Source organism: Bombina bombina, chromosome 6 (genome assembly GCF_027579735.1).
Source record: "Bombina bombina isolate aBomBom1 chromosome 6, aBomBom1.pri, whole genome shotgun sequence".
NCBI classification, from domain to species: domain Eukaryota; kingdom Metazoa; phylum Chordata; class Amphibia; order Anura; family Bombinatoridae; genus Bombina; species Bombina bombina.
In genome coordinates this window covers 355,839,194-355,861,788 of record NC_069504.1, presented here as the reverse complement: position 1 = coordinate 355,861,788, position 22,595 = coordinate 355,839,194, and the positions used below count along the sequence as shown (strand labels likewise).

General features: G+C 37.8%; 1 protein-coding gene across 1 annotated transcript in view; it reads left to right on the top strand.

Moving 5' to 3' along the window:
* Positions 1-12,639: 12,639 nt before the first annotated feature.
* Positions 12,640-22,595, top strand: part of N4BP3 (NEDD4 binding protein 3) — a 107,947-nt gene continuing 97,991 nt past the window's right edge. The window contains exon 1 of the mRNA XM_053717033.1: positions 12,640-12,776. The gene's annotated coding sequence lies outside the window, so the exon portion shown is untranslated. The remainder of the gene's footprint in view (positions 12,777-22,595) is intronic.

Below are 22,595 nucleotides of genomic sequence, written 5' to 3'. Positions count from 1 at the left end.
TCTGGGACTTTATCCTATGTTAAACTAAAGAGTTTTAAGTTTTCAATTATTATAAGGTTATAACTTAAAATGAGTTGTCGTTTCAACAGATCTATTACTATTGTTACCATATTCTTGTTGATGCTATTACTAGTGATTAAGGTAATTTATACAAAGAATTGGTGTCCACTATGGACAATGTAAAGCCTTCAGATTATATACTACTTAAAGTTACTTAGTACAGCATTGCAAATTAACATCAAGAATGTTGTTATTTGTTCTACTATTTTCCCCCATTACAAGGGTGTTTTTATATTTTTTTGATATTTTTTGTATTGTATCCACACAGTTGAATGTTTTTTTTTGGTTAGATCCGCACATTACCGACATATGTCACACATCCCCGGCAGCCATGATAAGAAGGGTTGGAATGGTAATTGCTTGTGTTCAGATAGATACTGCATACAACAAGGGTATAGTGGTGCCTCTTGGTCTGTTTATAGCTCAGTACACAATCTAATACCATGACTCCAAGAGTTGATCTGATCTCTCACAACATGAGGGGCCTGAGCTCATATGTCAAAAGACGGATAGCAATGAACCAATACATTAACCTTAAAGCTATTATCCTTTTTCTCCAGGAGACCCACTTTCTTAAACATCAAATACCCAAATAATGGTCCAGACACTTTCAAAAACACTTTCATGCAACCACATCTACTAAAAAAAGAGTAGTCTCCATTTTAATACACTCGGCACTTAATTTCACACATGAATCGACAATTACAGATGATGAATGGAGATACTTAATTGTCAAAGGACAAACTGACAACACAGATATAATGCTCTGTAATATATACGTGCCCAATGATAAACAAGCAGCATTTTTTAACCCTGTATCATATCTTTTAACACAGTGGTCCCAGAATAGAATTCTTATGGCAGGGGATTTTAATATCAACATGTACCCAAACACTATATATAATCAGACATTTCTGTCCCACAAGAAACAACAACATAATCGTTATATTAAAAGCATACGAGAAAACCTTCTGTCCCATAATCTCATAGATACATGGCACATACTGTATGGTCCCACTGCCGACACCACATACTACTCTGCAGCACACAAAACTTACACCAGGATCTATTATATCTATGTTAGTCAGATCTTACACCCAATGCTACTGCCCTCCAAGATTCACACTTGTGTGTGGTCTGATCACTCCATAATATCTCTTCTGTTAGATGGGGTTCAAAATAATACAAGAGAAAAATCGTGGACTTACGACCCACAATACTTTAAACAACCTTCAGTTTAGGACCACATCCTAAAGCATCTGAGAGAGTATTGGGACATAAATGTAGACACAGCATCAAATCCACTATACACATGGGCTGCCCACAAAGCATATCTAAGGGGCTTACTAATACAAGGAAAAGCAGCACATATCAAACAGCTTATACAGCAGATATCTAAACTACATCAAGAGATAGCTAGTCTTGAGAGAACCCATAAAATCACACACAACAATAGCACCCTCCAAACTCTACAACAAAAGAGAACGATACTTGCTAATCTACTAACTAAAAATGCAAATAGAGTAATACATAAATTAAAAGCGCAACATTTTATATTTGCCAATAAACCGGACAGATTCCTAGCACACAAACTTCAGGAGAGAAACAGATAATTGGCTATTACTTTCCTTCAAAGGGAGGATGGTACTGTAACCTGATCCCCGCAGGGGATAGTTGATAAGTTTGCAAGATATTATGGACCAGCTGTATGACAGACATAAAACTATACACTCACCAGATACCGATAAGGTGAAACATAGGTTCCTATTGGACGCCCATCTCCCAATTATATCCGAAAGTGTTAGAGGGGTCCTAAATGCTCCTATATCTCATATGGAGGTTATACAGGTTATAAAAGAGTTAAAGATAGGGAAAACCTTAATTTTTTGTACTAGCTATCACCCTATATCGCTCATTAACCAAGACCTAAAAATCTTCACTAAAATATTAGCCAATCATCTTAAAAAAATACTACCATCCCTTGCTTACCCAGATCAGGTGGGATTTATAGCAAATAGGGAAGCCCCAGATAATATAAGAAGGATGCTGAGCATCATTGACCATCTAGATAGAGGGGGGACGCCTTCTCTGCTTCTGTCGTTGGATGCAGAGAAGGCATTCAACAGAATAGATTGGAAATATATGATGACGGTTCTACACCACATGGGGTTTGATGGCCCTTTTATTACGGCGATTCAGGCGATCTACTCCACACTGGCAGCGCAAGTAGTATCGGCAAGATACAGGTCTAAATCGTTTCCAATATTAAATGGAACAAGACAGGGGTGCCTCTCACCTCTAATATTTGCGATCAGTATAGAGTCATTGGCGGCTAGAATTCGATTATCGCCAGATATAACTGGAGTAAAAATAGCTAACCAAGATTAAAAATTAACCCTATTTGCGGACAATATTTTACTTACAATAACTAAGCCATTGATATCCCTGCCAAACTTATATAACCTTCTTGACATTCTCACAAATTTCAGGCTATAAAACCAATCTCGAGAAATGTGAAGCTTTACCAATAGCTCTACCCCCTCACACTAAAAAAACTATACAGCTTAATTTTGAGTTCAAGTGGGCAAAACATTCTCTCAAATATTTAGGGATACAGCTGACCTCTCAGTTTCACCAACTGTATAAATACAACTACATACCATTATATAAATCCATCAGACAAGACCTCCAGAAATGGAGGAAATACATGTTTTCCTGGTATGGACGCCTCTCGGCAGTTAAAATGAACATTTTCACTCGTTTGCTTTATCTGTTCCGAACCCTTCCCCTAAAAATCCTGACTTCCGAACTGTCTGCACTACAAAAAGAACGAATAGCATAAATAAGGGGTAATAAAAAAGCGAGAATACCATCAATAACTTTAACACAACATAAAACCTTGGAGGGTGGGTATACCAAATTTACTAGATTATTTTAAAGCGGCAAGAATTTCCCAGACAATGCTGATTGGGAGAAGACAGGGAGATGTGGTTTGGCCCACATTGGATGCAGGGATTGAGGGCCTAACATATGCAGATGACATGCTGTAGAGTGATCAATCTGGTAAGGCACCTACACTTAGATCTCCAATACATGAATCTACAAAACAAGCTAAGAAATGGATACTAGAATGTAGTAAGGTATTACCACCTCAGTCATTGATGATCCCCATTAGAAAATTACTACCAAAAGATCTTCACATTATTATAGATAAATGGGCTAACAAGGGGCTTTACAGGGTAGCAGATGTGTTGATTAATAAGAAGCTTATGACTTTCAGTCAGATACAGGATAAGCTGATGCCGATCAGGCTGCAGTGGTACCAGTACCTCCAACTATCCTCATCTATTCAAAAATATCTAGTCGACACTAAAGCACAACGCTACACGACATTAGAAAATATGTACTCCTCAGTATCTAGACCGAAACATACAATATCTATCCTATATATAGCTATACAAACAAATTGTAATAATACCAAAACTCCACTGATGCTAAAATGGGAAGAAGATATAGAAACCACATATGAGAAACATACATGGGAGGAAATACTAGGACCAATCAATAGAGGATTGCTTAGTGGAGACCTACGTGAAAACTCTCTCAAAACAGCATACCGCTGGTATTTGATTCCAGCTATAACTTCTCACATGTCACAATCTAATTCAAACCTATGTTATAGAGGATGTTGGGAGGTGGGTACATTCAGGCACATGTGGTGGGATTGTGATGGGTCAAACAATTGTGGCGCTCCCTGTCAACTTTGCTTAGCTCTATCCTAGAGGAAGAAATTCATATTGATATGTCACAGGCGCTATTACACATACCCATCAAGAAATATAACAATTCCATTAACACATTTATCAGGAAGTGCATAGCTCACCATTGGAAGGTGGGAGTCCCATCATGGACAGAAATAAGAAATAAAATAAATAGTATATTTAGTATATATGAGTCAGCATCATGGATCCTGAATAGAAGAGACTCATTTGAAAAAGTATGGTTCTACTGGATCTTGAATAAAGTATCTACCACATAATATTTAAACAGCAGATAAAATAGAACAGGACCACAGAATGTGAACGACATAGAAAGGGGATTTACGCATTGAACATAAGAGGGTCTAACATGTCACAATATACTGTAAAAAGTTGAAGTATTCACAACACCTCCTACATGGATCTGTATATACATGGTGTGCTCGGATCTTTCTTCCAGTTTAAATTTTCCTTTTTGTTTTCTTTTGTCCTTTTTTTTTTTTTTTTCTTCTAATATGTCAAAGAGTGATAATGTATAAATGTCACACCAAGAGTGAATTCTAGCCACTCATTCTCGAGACCCGTTTTTAAGAACTTATCGACAATAAGAGAGGATTGAGCAGGCTGAACCCAACAGAGGACTGGGTTATGATTACTTCTCAGCAAATAAAGACTATGAGGCCCATTTATCAAGCTTGGTATGGAGCTTGTGGGCCCGTGTTTCTGGTGAGTCTTCAGACTCACCAGAAACAGCAGTTATGAAGCAGCGGTCTAAAGACGCAGGCGGACAGGAATCGCCACAATTCAACCCGATTGCGTACGATCGGGTTGATTGACACCTCCCTGCTAGCGGCCGATTGGCCGCAAGTCTGCAGGGGGCGGCATTGCACCAGCAGCTCTTGTGAGCCCAGCCCCCCCACATCGCCATAAACTAAATTAAGCTATTAACCCCTAAACCTAACAACCCGCTAACTTTACATTAAAATTAAAACATCCCTATCTTATAATAAATTTAAACTTACCTGTAGAATTAAAATAAACTATAATAAACTATTAATTAACCTACCCTAACCAAATTAATTAACCTACCCTAACTATTATACTACAATTACATTAAACTAGCAATTAAATTAACTATATTACATTAAAAAAACTAACCCTACTCAAATTATTTAAATCTACTATTAAAAATGACTAAATTTAAAAAAATAAACGCTGTTACAAAAAATAAAAAAAAACACTAAATTATGGGAAAAAAACACAGTATCAAAAATAGAAATGAATTACACCTAATCGAATAGCCCTATCAAAATAAAAAAGCCCCCCAAAATAAAAAAAACCTAGCCTACAATAAACTACCAATGGCCCTTAAAAGGGCCTTTTGCAGGGCATTGCCCCAAAGAAATCAGCTCTTTTACCTGTAAAAAAAAATACAAACACCCCCCAACAGCAAAACCCACCACCCAACCAACCAACCAACCCCCCCAAATAAAAAGCCTATCTAAAAAACCTAAGCTCCCCATTGCCCTGAAAAGGGCATTTGTATGAGCATTGCCCTTAAAAGGGCATTTAGCTCTTTTACCTGCCCAGACCCTACTCTAAAAATTAAACCCACCCAAAAAAACCTTAAATAAACCTAACACTAACCCCCGACGATCCACTTACAGTTTTTGAAGTTCCGCTTGAAGGATCCATCCAGCCAGCAAGAAGTCTTAATCCGGGCAGCAAGAAGTCTTCATCCGGAGCGGCCTCTTCCATCTTCATCCATCCGGCGAAGTCTTGATCCATGCGGCCTCTTCTATCTTCATCCATCCGGCACAGAGCGGGCCCATCCTGAAGACATCTGGCACGGAGCTCCTCTTCAATACTGTAGCTGCCGTAAACTGGAACTTGAATGCAAGTGACGTCATCCAAGATGGTGTCCCTTGCATTCCTATTGGCTGATTGGAACCTATTGGCTGTTCCAATCGGCCAATAGGATTTGAGCAGCTCTCATCCTATTGGCTGTTCCAATCAATCCTTTTTTTTTTAAATGACACTTCATTTGTCAAATATTTACCATATAGCGATGGTAAACATTGCGCCATTCCTCTGCCCGCATCTTACACTTTATTAAGCTGAGCGATGACTAATACTCCTTTAGCCAATCATTGCATGCACCACAAGGCATCCAGCTCGTGGTGCATGCATCGATTGGCTAAATGAGTATTAGTCATCGCTCAGCTTCATAAAGTGTAAGAAGTGGGCGGAAAAACAGCGCAATGTTTACCATCGCTATATAGTAAATATTTGACAAATGTTTGACAATCCCTTTAAGTAAATTTTATGATATAATTAAATTGAAACATTTCTTTTTTTTAATTTTTTTATTTGATATGCTCTCTGTATCGTGTATGTTTAATTTTAACTTTCATGTTCAAAATTTGCTTGTGTCATATTAACGTCCAACAGTGGATGCTGCCTTGGAGGCTCTGAACTCATGCAGACAAGTTCCCTGTCTTCAATCATTGTCCACACTCACCTTTATAACTGTGGGCCTTTGTGTTAAAAACCATTGAGTGTAAAGCACATACCTAGCAACAAACATTAATTTAACCCTTTAATTGCAGATGATGACACATGGTCGTCTTCCGTCAGTGCCTCAACTGCAGATGACAACCACATGTCGTCATCTGGGGGAGGCTTTAGCTGATCGTGCCCACCCCTGCAGTTAAAGGCCCATGCAAAGTGGCCAAGGTTGGTGACGATGCTGGTGACATCACCACACCCAACCTGGAAACCAGAAAATGCTTCATAAAGCTTAAAGGGACACTAAAGTTAACTTTCATTATTCAGAGCAATTTTAAAAGACTTTCCCATTTTCTTCCATTATCAAATTGTGCACAATTTTTTATATGCACACTTTCTGAGACACCAGCTACTACTGAGCATGCATACAAATGCATTTGTATATATATATATATATATATATATATATATATATATATATATGGGGTTGTGCAGGATCCCGCAGCAAGCACGTGAAATATAGAAGAGCTGAATCTACTATTGCATTGCTGTACTACTGAGCATGCACAATAGTTCTCAGTGTATACGTATATGAGTCAGGTATTGGCTGATGGCTGTCACATGATACAACGGCTGGCAAATTTAAGTAAATTTTGAACTTTGTCAAAAAAAAAAATCTACTGCTCATTTAAAATTCAGACTATGTTTTATTGTATTGTCTTTTTTATATGCACTTGTTGATTAAGCAGTTATGCTGTATTTAATGGCTGGATGGGGGTTATATAGAGTAAACACACTTTAAAAAAAATGCAGTAAGGGTTAAATGTGTGCAGCACCTAGAGACTCCAAACCATCTTAGCACAGGGGTGGAAATGTCTCAGCAGTTAGGAGGTTAATAATAAAACACTAACAAATGTAATTGGCTCACCCATGTGTTCAGTTAGAAACCAGTAGTGCATTGCTGCTCTTTCAACAAATGATACCAAGAGAATAAAGCAAAAATTTGTAATAGAAGTAAACTGTAAAATTGTTTAAAATTGTTTGTTCTATTTGAATCATTAAAGATTTTTTTTGCGTTTCATGTCCCTTTAATGAGAAATATGATAAAATAAAAATTGATTGGATCTTAAACATTAAAGGGATATTAAACAGCTGAACGCAAATACAATAGCATGGTGCTTAGTAACCATGCTATTTGCTGCATCTAGAAAATTATAATTTAAAATATATTTCAGTCTTATATTATCTTATTTAACACAAGAAAATACTTTTAAGAACATAATACTAATTTCTCATATTTCTACAAATATTTAGGGGATTAAAACTTTAGCTTTCATTCCCAGCAATACCAAAAGAACCCCTTAATGAATTTTACCCTTATTTAGTAATGATGACAGACACACGTTTGGCGTTAGAAAAGGTCACATATTTATTAGTTTAAACAGTATTAATTGCTTTTATGGCCTATCCTCATAAACTGTCAAATCATAATAAATCATAATACAAATCATAAACAAATCAAACCACATCAACAATTCAATGCACCAGCATTGTAAAGAAATAGGTGGCCTCACTCAACCATGAAGCGTGACCAAGTGCAACTCAGGGTGTAAAACATAGCAAATAACAGGCTGAAAGGTCTGTAGACCAGGAGAGCTTATGAGTTTTACCGACAGACCACCACTCAATGTCCCCGTACCATACAGACCTCCCCCCATTATCACTGTACCCACGTGCCATGCCCCAAAATTTCCCCACCATAAAAGAGGATCCTCTTACCACCACCCCTCAATTCCCATCGGGACCTTTTCTTATCTCAACCTAACTTTGTATCATACTCCTGATGTCCTCAATGAATATGTTGTTGCCCTCCTTTGACAATTGTGCTCCATTGCCTCTGTAAAGCTCTTTATTGCTGACACCAAATGAGGGATGTTCTAACACTTTACCTCCTATTTCCTCTATTACTTTCCTTCCTGCTTAATTAACCTTCTTTCTACCCTTGCATCCCCCTTTTGTGTTATACAATCCCTCCAAAACATCCTAGAAATTATACTTAACCACACCAACTTGGTTTCTTACCATGCTACCTTGAACCATTTAAAAGTCTCTTTCACCTGTTCCTTTAGCTCTATTGAAGATACTAAGCCTATATCATTGCCTCCTGGATGTATGATCAAGATATCAGGCTTAACCAATTTTCTCCTAGATACTTGCACTATTTCCATCAACTGATTCCACTTCATTCCTCTCTTTCCTATCCATCTAATTTCTACTGCCCTAGTGCTGAATCCCAAGTTCACTCCCTGCTTGGTTGTTGTAGCATGCACTGCTGCCCAATGTACCTAGGCGTGTCCCAGTATCCATACTTGTCCTGTAATAAACAATTCACGTTAGCCTTTACAACACAATTAACTGCAGTCAACCAAAGAAAAAAACACATACATTTTCTGTATTTATTTATTTTTTCTTGACAGAGACCTGATATAATTTTTGTATCCATTTACTCTCCACCTACCCATCATTTTTATTTGCTCAGCTGGAACCCCTAATGATGCTGCGCTTGTAGCTGCCCCTATTCTGAAGGAATGGGGGGGGGGGGCAAATAACCTAGCATCTCATCCCAATTTTTCAACTGCCAACCGAAAAACCTTTTTAAATTGAAAACTGGTTAAATTACTTCCATCTCCATGTCTAAAAAACATAATGCTCACTGTAACACTTTCCAATTTTAAACCGGACTCCACTAACCCCTTACTTGAAGCTACTAGCTTGCTTATTCATAAGGCTGCTGCAAAAGCCAGTAGAAAAGCTGCTGTAAATAGCCTTGCCTCAAAAGCATCCACACAAACATCATCTAATGCTCCTACTAACACCTGCAATCTTTCTGCAGTAATCAGTTCCCTTTTATCTTTAGTCTTTTCCTCCCTTGCTGACCAACCCCTTAATATTTATTTATTTATTTTTTAATCTATAAACCGTATTGTAACATCTTCTTCCTCAAATACGAAATTCTCGCCAATATGCTGCTTACCTTTCCTTTTTAACCCTTAGATGCCTAAGTTCCACCAAGTATTCCAAGAAAAGCTTGGGATGTTCCCCCCCCCCCCCCCTCTTTGTTCCCTATAAACTCCTTCCAATCTTTCCAATGTTTACAATATGCTGTCCACTTCCTCGGTGCCACTGATTTATTTATTTTTTAACAAATTGCGGATGACCTCTAATTGCTCCCAATCTGCCAAAGGTAAACAGGGCAATCCTCCCATTTCTGTGCCACATTAGGTGCTAATTTTCTAAAACATCCCATTTAAACCTTTTCAAAGAATCAGCATTAACATTTTTACACCTGGTATGTACTTAGCTCTAAAATCTATGTTATACTGTAAGCATTGTAAAACCAAGTTTTGTACATATGCTATGACCTGCGGAGATGATGCTGACAAGTTATTCATTACATCCACTACTCCTATATTATCAGACTTAAACAAAATGCTTTTGTTAGCTAATTCCTTAGCCTATGGTTCTACAGCAGCAACAATCAGGAAAAATTCAAGCAACACCAAATTCATTGGCCAACCCCTATCCTGCCACACTTGAGGAAATTTTCTTGCGCACCATTTGCCATTAAAAATTGCACCAAAACCTGCTCCTCCTGTGGCGTCTATATACAATTGAATTTAATTCGCTAGCACCTTCTGTTCCCAAATCCATACTCCATTAAAGTCTTCTACAAAACAATCCAAGACTTTCAAATACCCCTTTAACAGCTTATTCAATCTAATCTTATGGCTATGCAAAAAAGTGCTGAACGTTTCAAAATGCACACCCCATAGGCAAACATTTATTGATGTAAAACTTGCCTTTAAATTTACAACCCATTAATCTAAAGCTCTCTGGGTGTAAAGGGAACAATCTGAATGCAGACTCTAATCAACTTTTGCTAAGTCAACACCCCGGCCTGCTGACCTAACCAAATTCGCTGCATGATCAAATGATTGGTAAACACTGATGCATCATCCCTACTAATCGCATCATTCATTGATTGACCCTTAGGGTGTGACAAATGCTGTATCATTCTAAATTTTCCAGCATCTTTTTTGGGTACCACTCCTAACTGTAATATTATCAGCTGTTTCAACGGTTTGTCCTTAATTAAAGGGGGCCTGCGATCCTCTCTTCCAAGTTTTTGGAATTCATAAGCTGATGTCTTTTTTTTGCACTCTAAAACCAACCTTGGATTGGAGGGTTTGGAGCAGAAGAGGGTGGTCAACAGTGTCAAGGCTGCAAACAGGTCAAGGAGGATAAGCTGAGAGAAGTGGCCTTTGGATTTTGCTGTAAGTAGGTCGTTGGTAACCTTGAAAATTGCTGTCTTTGTAGAGTGATGGGGACAAAATCCAGATTGCAGTGGGTCAAGAAGAGAGTTTAGTGTAAAGAAATGGGATAGACGTGCATATACTAGCTTTTCTAGGAGCTTTGGATGGGGAGGTTGGATCAAGGGAAGGTTTTTTGAGGATAGGTGTGACCAGTGCATGTTTTAGAGATGAGGGAAATATACCAGTGCTGAGGGAGAGGTTGAAAATGTGTGTGAGTATGGGGTGAGGGTAGAAGAGAGGGAGGGGAGTAGCTGTTAGGGGATGGGGTCGAGGGGACAGGTAGTGAAGTGGGAGGACAGTATAAGGGCAGAAACTTCATCCTTGTTAACAGGGGCAAAAGAGCTGCATTTTTGGATATTTGGGTTTTGGATGATTGTGAGCTTTTGAGGGGGTGGGATATTGGTAGTATGTTGAGAGGGCCGCTCCCACACTAGACTACGTTGTGCCGACCGTGCCTCCGAGCATGCCTATGACATCATTAAAGTGCATTCCCGACGTCGGCTTGCATGAGGGGGTGGCCCCACGAGCTACCAGAGAAGACAATAATAGTGGTAAATTTAGCAACAAACCTCTCCCACTATTACAACCAAGAAAATTCTCGAAATCACACCTGAGACCTATACTTGTGCCTAATCTGCCCTACTCAGCCATCCTACAAACCGATGCCACAGGGCCTCCCTGACTTAAGGGTATTCCCAAGAGAGAAACATCCTGAGATGTTATTTGCGCTGAATGGCGTATAGGAGGGGGAGCTGGCGATTGTGCAGAATTATAACAGGCGATACTACAATCTGCAATAAGGTAAGGGAGACACAGGGGGAAGGGACCCAGTGGGAACTGGAATATAATCAATGACCTTATAATAAGCATATCAGTTTAGGAAGGACCACTCTCTGATAATCAGTTCCCTGCTCCTTCTGTGGGTCTCCTTTTCTTGCCCTCTTTTCCTCCCATGCTGCACTGCCACTCCACATGTTCTCTCCATCCAAGTACTTCCTATGTATTTTTCTGTTCCTAGTGTTCAGCTACATAATTCAGATGAAAAATCTGCAAGCAAAAAGGAACAAAATTAGTTTTCTGCTCAGTTACTGTGTGCAGCCTTTTATATAACCCTCTCCCCATCCTCCTTGTAACATCACACTTCTTATCACATCTGCACCAATCCCAGAGCTAGCCTATTCAGTTAAAGGGACATTAAACCCACATTTTTTATTTCATTATTCAGATAGAGAATACCATTTTAAACACCTTTCTAATTTACTTCTATTATCCAATTTGCTTCATTCTCTTGATATTCTTTCCTGAAAAGCATATCTAGATACGCTGAGTAGCTTCTGATTGGTGGCTGCACATAGATGCCTCATGTGATTGGCTCACCCGTGTGCATTGCTATTTCTTTAACTAAGGATATCTAAAGAATAAAGCAAATTAGATAATAGAAGTAAATTGGAATGTTGTTTAAAATTGTATTCTCTGTCTGAATTATGAAAGAAAATGTTTGGGTTTAATGTCCCTTTAAACAATACACTTAGCCTAACCCCAGCCCCCTCTAGTTTACCTCTCTGAACAATACACCTAATCTAATCCAGCCCCCTCCTTTACTTCCCATGGCCAGCAAAGTAAATTCCTTAAATTGTTCCCTTCCTATATAGTCAGTACACTTTACATATCATCGTGCTTAGTAGTATTTACAACATATTTTTTGTAGCCTGCATCCTTACCTTAACCTACCAAATATCACAAGATTGATGTTATAACAGGAAATGTATACAAAAAAAAATGTGAATGAAGTGTCATATATAATGTGAACAAATTTAGTTATGTGATCCAGTCCAGGTTTTACTTTTGGTTCCAGCAGGGATTTGTGTCTGATTCCCTAGTGAGTCATATGACTCCATGCCGCAGTTTGCTCTGCCACGGGATTGGTATCCCTGGTTTCACTTGCATTCCTTCATTGAGCTGCGAGATGAAAGTGTGTTCAAATCTCAGCGAGGGAAGAGTGGAGGTCTGAATTTATATTTAAAGCTTCCAAGACCATAAGGATTCATAGGAGAGACGGAAAGTGCTGCTAAATATGGTATGTCCTTACTTTATATATTACTTGCAACTTCAGGTGTCTGTGTAATCTGTTTAATGTATCTGACACATCTCTCTGTCATAGCCCTTTGTTGATATATATATTATAGTTTTATAGCTTGCATTTTGCAGTTAGCGTCGTTTGAGTTATGATTGAATGTCAACTTTTGCCCCTAAATCGTTTATTTTATTAATAACTCAATATTGTTTAATTCCTTTAAAATCAGAGCGAACTTGCTAAAGAAGGGTTAACATATTCATTCTTGTGCATGCCAGTTTCACCCTAAGCCTTGTGAGTACCGCGGTGCTTGATATCAGGGTCTGTGTGGAACTCTGTATATAACTCGTCTTTGTTGTGTAGAGTTTAACACTTTGATTGTAAGTAGGCGCTGAGCTAAGGATCCTTTAGTCTTCCTGACCTACCCTGGCATCTACATGGTTGTTTTATTTCTCTTGTGCTTTTCTTTGCTTGTGACAATAGATGCTATTCCCCAGAGAGTGGGGGTTTAATTATATCTCCTTGTGAGGTTTGCTAAAGACTGAGTATGGGGAAATCCCAGAGTTTGACTGGCATTGCTTATTTACTGCATGGTTGCACACGACTAGTGCTGCCCCCAACCCTTTGCATTACCTGTTACTAGGCGCCAAAGTTTGGTATTTAGTTAGAAGAATTGCTTAAAAAGCCGTATTGCTATCATATGTATGCTCCAGCATGTAGGAACATTTTGTCACTGCATCCTTATTGTCAATATGGTGCTGCATCTGTGTAGTTTCTGTCACTTCTTCAAGAACAGTGTTACATTCACAGATTAAAACTAGTGTGCATTAGACAGCAACGTAGGATGAGTTTGAGATGAAACACACCTGGGCAATGTGACAGCATTATTGTAAACTGATATTTGTCACTGAAGTTGATCTTGCAAAGGGTCAGGAAACTATTTGGTAGCAAATGTGTCCAATTTGGTGACTGGCTTTTAATGGCTGTTTAGTTTAGCAAATAAATAACACCAATTTGCTGACAAAATAGGCAGGATCAAAACACATTTCTGTTTCCAGAGCCCATACAGAATAAGACTGAGTAAATAATACATTTGGTTGTCAGGTGGAAACTACTATATGTTTTTTATAAAATGTTATTTTCCTTTTAGTTAAAGGGATACAAAACCTACATTTTTTCTTTTATGATAGTGGATGATGGGCAGCGCTGCGGAATCTGTTGTCGCTTTATAAATAAATAATAATAATAATAATAATGATTCGGATAGAGCATGCAATTTTAAGCATCTTTGTAATTTACTCCTATTATCATTTTTTATTCATTCTCTTTGTATCTTTATTTGAAAAAGCAGGAATGTAAGCTTAGGAGCCAGCCCATTTTGGTTCAGAACCCTGGGTACCGCTTGATAGTTGGTTACCCACCAATCAGCAAGTGCTACCTAGCTTTGAACCAAAAATCGGACGGCTCCTAAGCTTGCATTCCTGTTTTTCAAATAAAGATACAAAGAGAACAAAGAAACTTGATAATAGGAGTAAATTAGAAAGTTGCATAAAATTGCATGCTCTATTTGAATCATGAAATAAAAAAAATGTGGGGTTTATATCCCTTTAATTATAATTGTTATCCTATTTTGAAAATACAATTTATCTTGTCTATTCCCATACCTTACTTGTTTGGACGTTGTTAGTGCAGATACTTTAGGTAAATTTAATTAATCTATTAACAGCGTGGAAACAATTAGAATGACAATAGTCCCTTGTCTCCATCTGAGTCTCTGATGTTGGAACAAAGGGAGGGAGGGTAGCTTTTCGTTCAGTTTCCCATCTCTTGTTCACAATGTACCTGTAAAGTGAGTGCATGAATCAATGAGTTGCTCATCAGCATATTGGTTTAAAGTGGAAACTGGATATTAATGCATCACAAGTCTAAATAATATCTATTCATGCTGTTTTACTTAAAATGAATAATTGCATCAACAAGGTATTTTTTTCTTCAATGAAGTGACAAACTGACAGATTGCTATTAGGTTTATGATTCATTTGACTGGTCAAAATTCCAAACACTAATACCTTCTTCAGTGATTACAATGTAAACATTTAAGGCAAAAAACAAATCATGGCAGCTCCTGATCATTTCATTTTAAAGGGAAAGGAAATTCCAACTTTTTCTTTCATGAGTTGGATACAACATACAATATTAAAAAACTTTCCAATTTACTTCTGTTAACAAATTTACCTCATTATCTTGTTATCCTTTGCTGAAAACAGCATTGCACTAGTGTCAGTTAGCTGAACACATCTAGTTAGCCAATCACAAGAGCCAAATGTGTGCATGCACCAATCAGCAACTAGCTCCCACTAGTGAAGGATATGTGCGTATTCTTTTTCAACAAGAGAAAAAAGCACAGCCATAGACGTGAATTTAAAATGGTCTTAAAATGACATGCTCTATCTGAATCATGCACGTTTAATGTTTGACTTTCCTGTCCCTTTAAGTCTCTGTCTAATATTTTTGTAAATAATGAATGCATCTCTACACACTCACCTCTTTACTGGATTCTATCATTTTGTCCACTCCTGAGTGAATTGCTTAAAAATGTTATTTATTTGTAGACTATTTTATCTACCAAAGCTTCCACAATCTGTCAACCAGTGGGAGCAGGATTCTATCATATTGAATGTGTTATTGTGCAATTCATTTGTTAGTGTGCTTTCATGTTTTTCGTAGCTCAATTCAAGCCAATTATACATTATTCTCTTTGCATCAAATTACAGCTTATTGAATATTACTGTACTTAAAAGGAATGTTCCCCAACTGAGCCAACAAGACAAATGCATCTACGTAATAAAAGTGATACTCTGTCTCCTTTCCTAGTTGTTGCTTGTGAAAAATATGAAAATAAAATGATTTTAGCATATGTTAGGGTCTTGGTCTCTTCTGAATTGTGTAGCAGTATAAGCAAGCAAGTCTACTTTCCCATCATTTACAACCTCAGAGAGGGTGTCACCCTTAGGTGTAGTTTGTAATGAGTCCAGCCTGACTAGTCTGGGGATTTTGTAATCCCTTTTCCTACAGCTTGGTTATTTATAGATCATGCTGGATTACTGAAGCCCCAACCCTCTACATCCTCTCTACGCTGCTGTTCTCACCGAGGTCACTGCGTGAATGGTTTCAATTGGAAATGAACCAATTCGCCTGCAGGTGGATTTGTTTTCTAGATCTTTGGTTATTCATTGTTTACATTGCTCAAGAAACACATTGCTGCACTCCTTGTGTTTTTTCTTCTTCTGTTGTAATCAGAGGATATTACCTGAAACTACCAACAGAATATCTTGTGTTACAAAAAGTCATGTGTGTTTTTATTTTGCTTATCTGCATCTTTACGACATGAAGGACTCCTGCCAAATAAAACATAGTAAATGTTTCTGTAATAAACAGTCTTAAATAAAAAGTGACCCTAACAGGCAGAGAGATTATTACCAGGATACAACATTCCACTTGGGACAGATGATCTGAGTTGCACAAACCTACAGATGAGTATGGAAGCCTATAAACTGTCTGTAATATCTGACAAAGGCCTAGCTTTTATTGCATTTGAAAATGTTATTGCCTGGTAGTAAGGAAAAACAAAAAGAAACCAGTTCTAATTCCCACATAGAGAATTCAAACATAAGGCCTGATTTGTATATAATATATTATTTTAGTATGATCCTTTTCATAGTGAGCTCGATATATTGTGCTATCTGGGTCCAAGAATGATGCCCCCAACTCTAAATCCACTACAGTCTAAACCCATTTCCTATCAGTTGTCTCAAAGATTAAAGTTTAGCATGTTGAAATTTCACATGGGAACACGCTTATAACGTGCTGAGACCCATATGCTCTTCTTATGTGCTACTCCTGTCAAATGCCACCTGGGTCCATAGACTCATCTGGTCCAATTACAGAACCACTGTATCCTTTTTTTTGTATACAAACCTGCTAGTCATATTTGGGATCAGTTTTTGGATACTGCTGACACATTCGATTTATTGTTAGGCTGACCATATTGCCTCTTTAAAAAGGGACACATATGAAAAATACATATGTCAGGGTTCTTATAACAGAACATTATTCAAAACATTTCTTTAAACAGCCCTGACATGTATTTTTCATATGTGTCCCTTTTTAAAGTGGCAATATGGTCAGCCTATTTATTGTGAGTATTAAACCCTGAACGTTGGGTATCATGGACCCCAAAAGTGCACTGTTGTCGCATTATTTATTTATTTATATTTATTATATCTATGTGGGAAAAAATCACTAATGTTCACTAGTCAGGGGTTCAAACTTATTAGCCCATAGGGAAAAGTTACTATTCCATTGTTGAAGATTGGAAAAAGTTAAATTTTTCACTCATCCTCATATCTTACTCGTCTGGGACTAGTAGAATTTTATATTTATATTTATATATATATATATAAGTCCCAACAACAGATCAGCACATCAAACAATCTGTACAGCAGCCAGGGTGCACTTAAATAGAAATCCATAAATCCAAAGGCAGAAAAAGGCACTCACTGTTCATAATAAAATGTAACTTTTAATATGCAAAGATTAAAACGACATAACGTTTTGGTGTTCACATAACACCTTTGTCAAATGTCAAAAAATAGTTAAAGACAACTTAATGCCCAACCACTCACCTATCATACCTTAACACACACATCCTTATATACAATATCGCTTGGCGCTCCTGTACGCTGATCTGCCGTGTGCGCAATGACATCATGACGTCGCTGCGTCGCGTAACGTGACCACATGGTGTCACGTCGCCCAGTCAGGCTACCATAGCAACCGGTATACAATACCACCATAGCTATATCGGGCTAATAGATCCCGGTTCCAAAAGTGAATGGGCAGAACAGCCCATCACTAACGTACTAGGCACTATATATTGGTCTATAGTTACCGACCACAGCAACACGTATTGCTCACAGTGAAGATCATATGACAGGGGCGCAAACCATTAAAAATCATAATCCAGTGTAATTACAGTTTAAAAAACAATCAATCATGGATAGCATGATCTGCGTTCTAAACACATACTTATTCTTGCCTCCTGGAGCATGATCAGAAACCCGTAAGGACCCACTAGGATGAAAATCCATGTGAATAGTTCTGGGTGACTTAGCATGCATCCATTATTGGTAGGTACTGTTGAAGATTCATTTGTTGTAGAACGGTCCAAAGTCAAGGACAGTATTCAGCCCCCTAGTGGGTCCTTACGGGTTTCTGATCATGCTCCAGGAGGCAAGAATAAGTATGTGTTTAGAACGCAGAAAAATAGTGGGGGAATAATATATCTTAGGCAGATTAATTGGATTGGTCCTGATTCAATCCATGTAGATTTGCTGTTATTAGACCAATGCATCATTCACATGTCCCTGCTATCCATGATTGATTGTTTTTTAAACTGTAATTACACTGGATTATGATTTTTAATGGCTTGCGCCCCTGTCATATGATCTTCACTGTGAGCAATACGTGTTGCTGTGGTCAGTAACTATAGACCAATATATAGTGCCTAGTACGTTAGTGATGGGCTGTTATGCCCATTCACTTTTGGAACCGGGATCTATTAGCCCGATATAGCTATGGTGGTATTGTATACCGGTTGCTATGGTAGCCTGACTGGGCGACGTGACACCATGTGGTCACGTTACGCGACGCAGCGACGTCATGACATCATTGCGCACACGGCAGATCAGCGTACAGGAGTGCCAAGCGATATTGTATATAAGGATGTGTGTGTTAAGGCAGTGTTTTTCAACCAGTGTGCCGTGGCACACTAGTGTGCCGTGAGAGAGCCTCAGGTGTGCCACGGCAGACTGACAACAGTGTGACATATTTTTTAAACTTTGCTTGTTTTTTAATCCCAGTGCAGGGGTAGTTTGTAGGAGGCATGGCATAACAGTACAATACATACAGTATGTGTGTGTTTGTGTGTATATATATATATATGCTGTATTAGGCTACAATGTGTGATTTTTAAAAAAAAATTGGGATGGTGGTGTGCCACAGGATTTTTTAATGTAAAAAAGTGTGCCACGGCAAAAAAAGGTTAAAAATCACTGTGTTAAGGTATGATAGGTGAGTGGTTGGGCATTAAGTTGTCTTTAACTATTTTTTGACATTTGACAAAGGTGTTATGTGAACACCGAAATGTTATGTCGTTTTAATCTTTGCATATTAAAAGTTAAATTTTATTATGAACAGTGAGTGCCTTTTTCTGCCTTTGGATTTATATATATATATATATATATATATATATATATATATATATATATATATATATATATATATATATATAAAATTGGCTCACTATATATTAAGGATAAACATAAAGGTCTACATTCCATCACTGTTCCAATCTGGAGGTAACAAGTATCTCCATTAAAGTGGTCAATTTTGAAGGTCAATTTTGACAAATTAGAGCCCGGTTTTTAATAATCCTATTAAAAACAAGGGCACTTTAATTAATCAAAATTTACATTTCAAGCGTTTTCTTAAAAAACGTAACTTTTAATCCTGAAAGCTGCTCCATCGATTCCCCCGGCCGTCGGAAGCCTCTGCTTACATCAGAAATGATGAATCCGGCTTCATCCAATCACTGCGTTCCCCCGGGTGGATCATGGCCTGAGGGAACGCCGTGATTGGATGAAGCCAGATTCGTCATTTTGGACCCGCGAAGAGGACTTGCGACGGGCGGAGGAAGCGCTGCAACGGCTCTCAGGATTAAAAGGTATGTTTTTGAAGAAAACGCTTGAAATGTCAATTTTGTGTATGGATATATTTTGTTACCACCACTTTACACAGTTTACAACAGCAATGGAAACTAGGCCACATATAGAAAAAAAACATAAATGCAGGTATAACATACTCTAACAAATTTAAACATTTTATTTGTGCTTTAGATTATCCCTTTAATATGTTTTGTCCTACCCTTGACAACACCACTTATTAGTGTTGCATACTTTTAGCAATACTGATGTACCATGATAACTTCAGGTTTTAAGTGCATCCCACTAATGTGAGGGTGATAAGTATCTCCTGATTGCATGTATATCTTTTTTTTAACATTTTTCTCTCATTGTGGAGGGTTGTAAAAATTCTAAAATTCAGATTTACGCTTACTAAACTTTCCAGTTTACTTCTATTATCAAATTTGCTTCATTCTCTTGGTATCGTTTGTTGAAGGAGCTGCAATGTACTATTGGTTTCTAACTGAACACAGAGGCGAGCCAATAAAAGTTGTTTAAAATCATATGCTCTGTCTAAATCATGAATGTCTAATTATGACTTCACTGTAGCTTTAATGTAATATCTCACAAGGAAGAATACCGGTATTTCCAAACCAGAAGTGTATTTTAGTGTGCAAGAAATTATTATTCACAAAATTGACCAGCCTCACCAGCAGTTTAATTCTATGAAGTTAATGACAGCTCATCCACATGGAGAACAAAATATAAAGACTCTTGGGTGTGTAAACAATGTTTACAATTTCTTAAATACTAAAAAGCAGTAAAATGTAATTGGTTAAAATTCCAGCTGTTATTTTCAGTGAAGCAGAGTGACCTAATATCCTATTTCAAAGGTGCTCTTTTTTCTACCAGGTTAAATTAATGACCAATGACAGAATTGTTTCGTCATGGAAGCATTGAGCAAACTGAAGCTGTGTCCTTAAAGGGGTTAATGGCATGGATATTTTTGTTTCCATTTTTAATAACACTGCATATTCTCAGATCATCTGGCCTAATATTTCAGGTTAAAGTGATGGTAAACTTTCCACTTTTTATAATCGGATCCTGAATGTTAGTGATATTTTAGATGGACTTTAATTGATCATTTGTAATGAAGATGTGCTGCAACCTATTTTTTAATCGCATGACCTCCTACTCTCCTCCTCTCTGGTTACCTCATCGCACTCCCGTTTACAGGACTTCTCCTGACTGGCTCCCATCTTGTGGAACTCTCTGCCTCGCCCCACAAGACTCTCCCCTAGTTTTAAAAGCTTCAAGCACTCCCTAAAGACTCTACTGTTCAGGGATGCATACAACCTATGCTAACCTTACTTTATACCAGTTCCACTCCTCCATCACTATCCCCTGAACCCCCTTAGTATGTAAGCCTAAGAGTCCAGCTGTTTGTTGATCACCTTCTTAAGAGTTGACTACAACAGTGCAACTCTTGGCAGGGCCCTCTACCCATTTGAGCCCTATAATTGTTTTGTTGTACTCCCCTTTGTTTATAGCGCTGCAGAGTCTGTTGGCACTCTACAAATAACCGATAATAATAATAATCTAGCCACGCCATACTAAAACCGCATGCTCCCGCTGCCCACTTCAAAAGTAATATTTTTTTTTGTGAGTTTACGGTTTGAACTGTTCTCCAATCAGCGCTCTAAAACTGGTAGCAAACAATAAATATTACTTTTCAAGTAGGTGGCCGAAGCGTGCGTTATTAGAATGGCACAGCTAGATTAAAAAGTAAGTAAAAGTGTATCTTCATTAGAAGTGATCAAGTTCACCTAAAATATCACTAACATTCAGGATCTGATCATAAAAAGTGGAAAGTTTACTAATCACTTAAAAGTGTCATAAAACATTTTGAGTTATGTGCATATTATAAGAGGTCTAACTGAGGTTAAACAGTGTGTGAAAAAAAAGTGTAAAAAAAAAGCTTATAAGTATTTTAATAAAATTTCCAAAAATCTGCAACATTACTTACACTTTAGTGTTGCAAAGTGTAGCCGGCTCCTCCCTTATCAGTGACCTAGTTCAAACCTTGTGCTATCATATAACAAAAGTGTGCATGTGAGGATAATTACTTATGCAATTAAGGGGGGTTGAGTAGGGACATTAGGCACTGCTATTGTTTGTTGCCAAGAGGCTTGCTTATTTCCATGGAGATATTGTCACATGCTTTGGAAAAGCTTTAGCATTATATTGTGCACTGTTTTAGTCAGGTGTCATGTGACTCTGCCCGCTACCGTGCATGCGCACAAATGCATTCTACCATAGCTATGGCCTGGATAGCACCTTCCATATATGAAAATGCCCAGGGGGGAGCTTGCTCCAAACAAAACTATACCTGAATTAAAGGGTTTAATGAGGGTTAAACAAGAAACTGTTTTGCAGGTAAGCTTTGGCTGCATTATATATTTAGAAACTTATGTTAATTCATACCGTTTTATGTCCCTTTAAAGGACCATGAAACACAATTTGTCTTCTCTTTTGATTAAGACAGAACATAACATTTAAAAAAGCAACTTTATAATTTACTTCTATTGTCACATTTTCTTTACTCTCTTGGTATCCTTTGTTGATGGAGCAGCAATGCACTACCAGGAGCTAGCTGAACATTTAATTGCATAATCTAACATAAATTGATTTTATGATAATTTGTACAACAAACATTGAACAAAAATTAATTTCAGCTAATTTTAGCTTAATATTTTAGCCGTGTGGTTTGCGCACTAAGGACTATATTCTCTGTAAACCCTAGACATGGTTGTGCATCACAATCCCAGTAGATCAGCAGTTTTTGAAATACTCAGACCAGCCCGTCTGGCAGCAACAACCATACCACGTTCAAAGTCACTTAAATCCCCTTTCTTCCTCATTCTGATGCTCGGTTTGAACTTCAGCAAGTTGTCTTCACCACATCTAGATGCCTATATGCATTAAGTTGCTGCCATGTGATTGGCTGATTATCACTTTGTGTTACCAAGCAATTGAACAGGTGTACCTAATAAAGTGGCCGGTGAGTGTGTATGTGTAT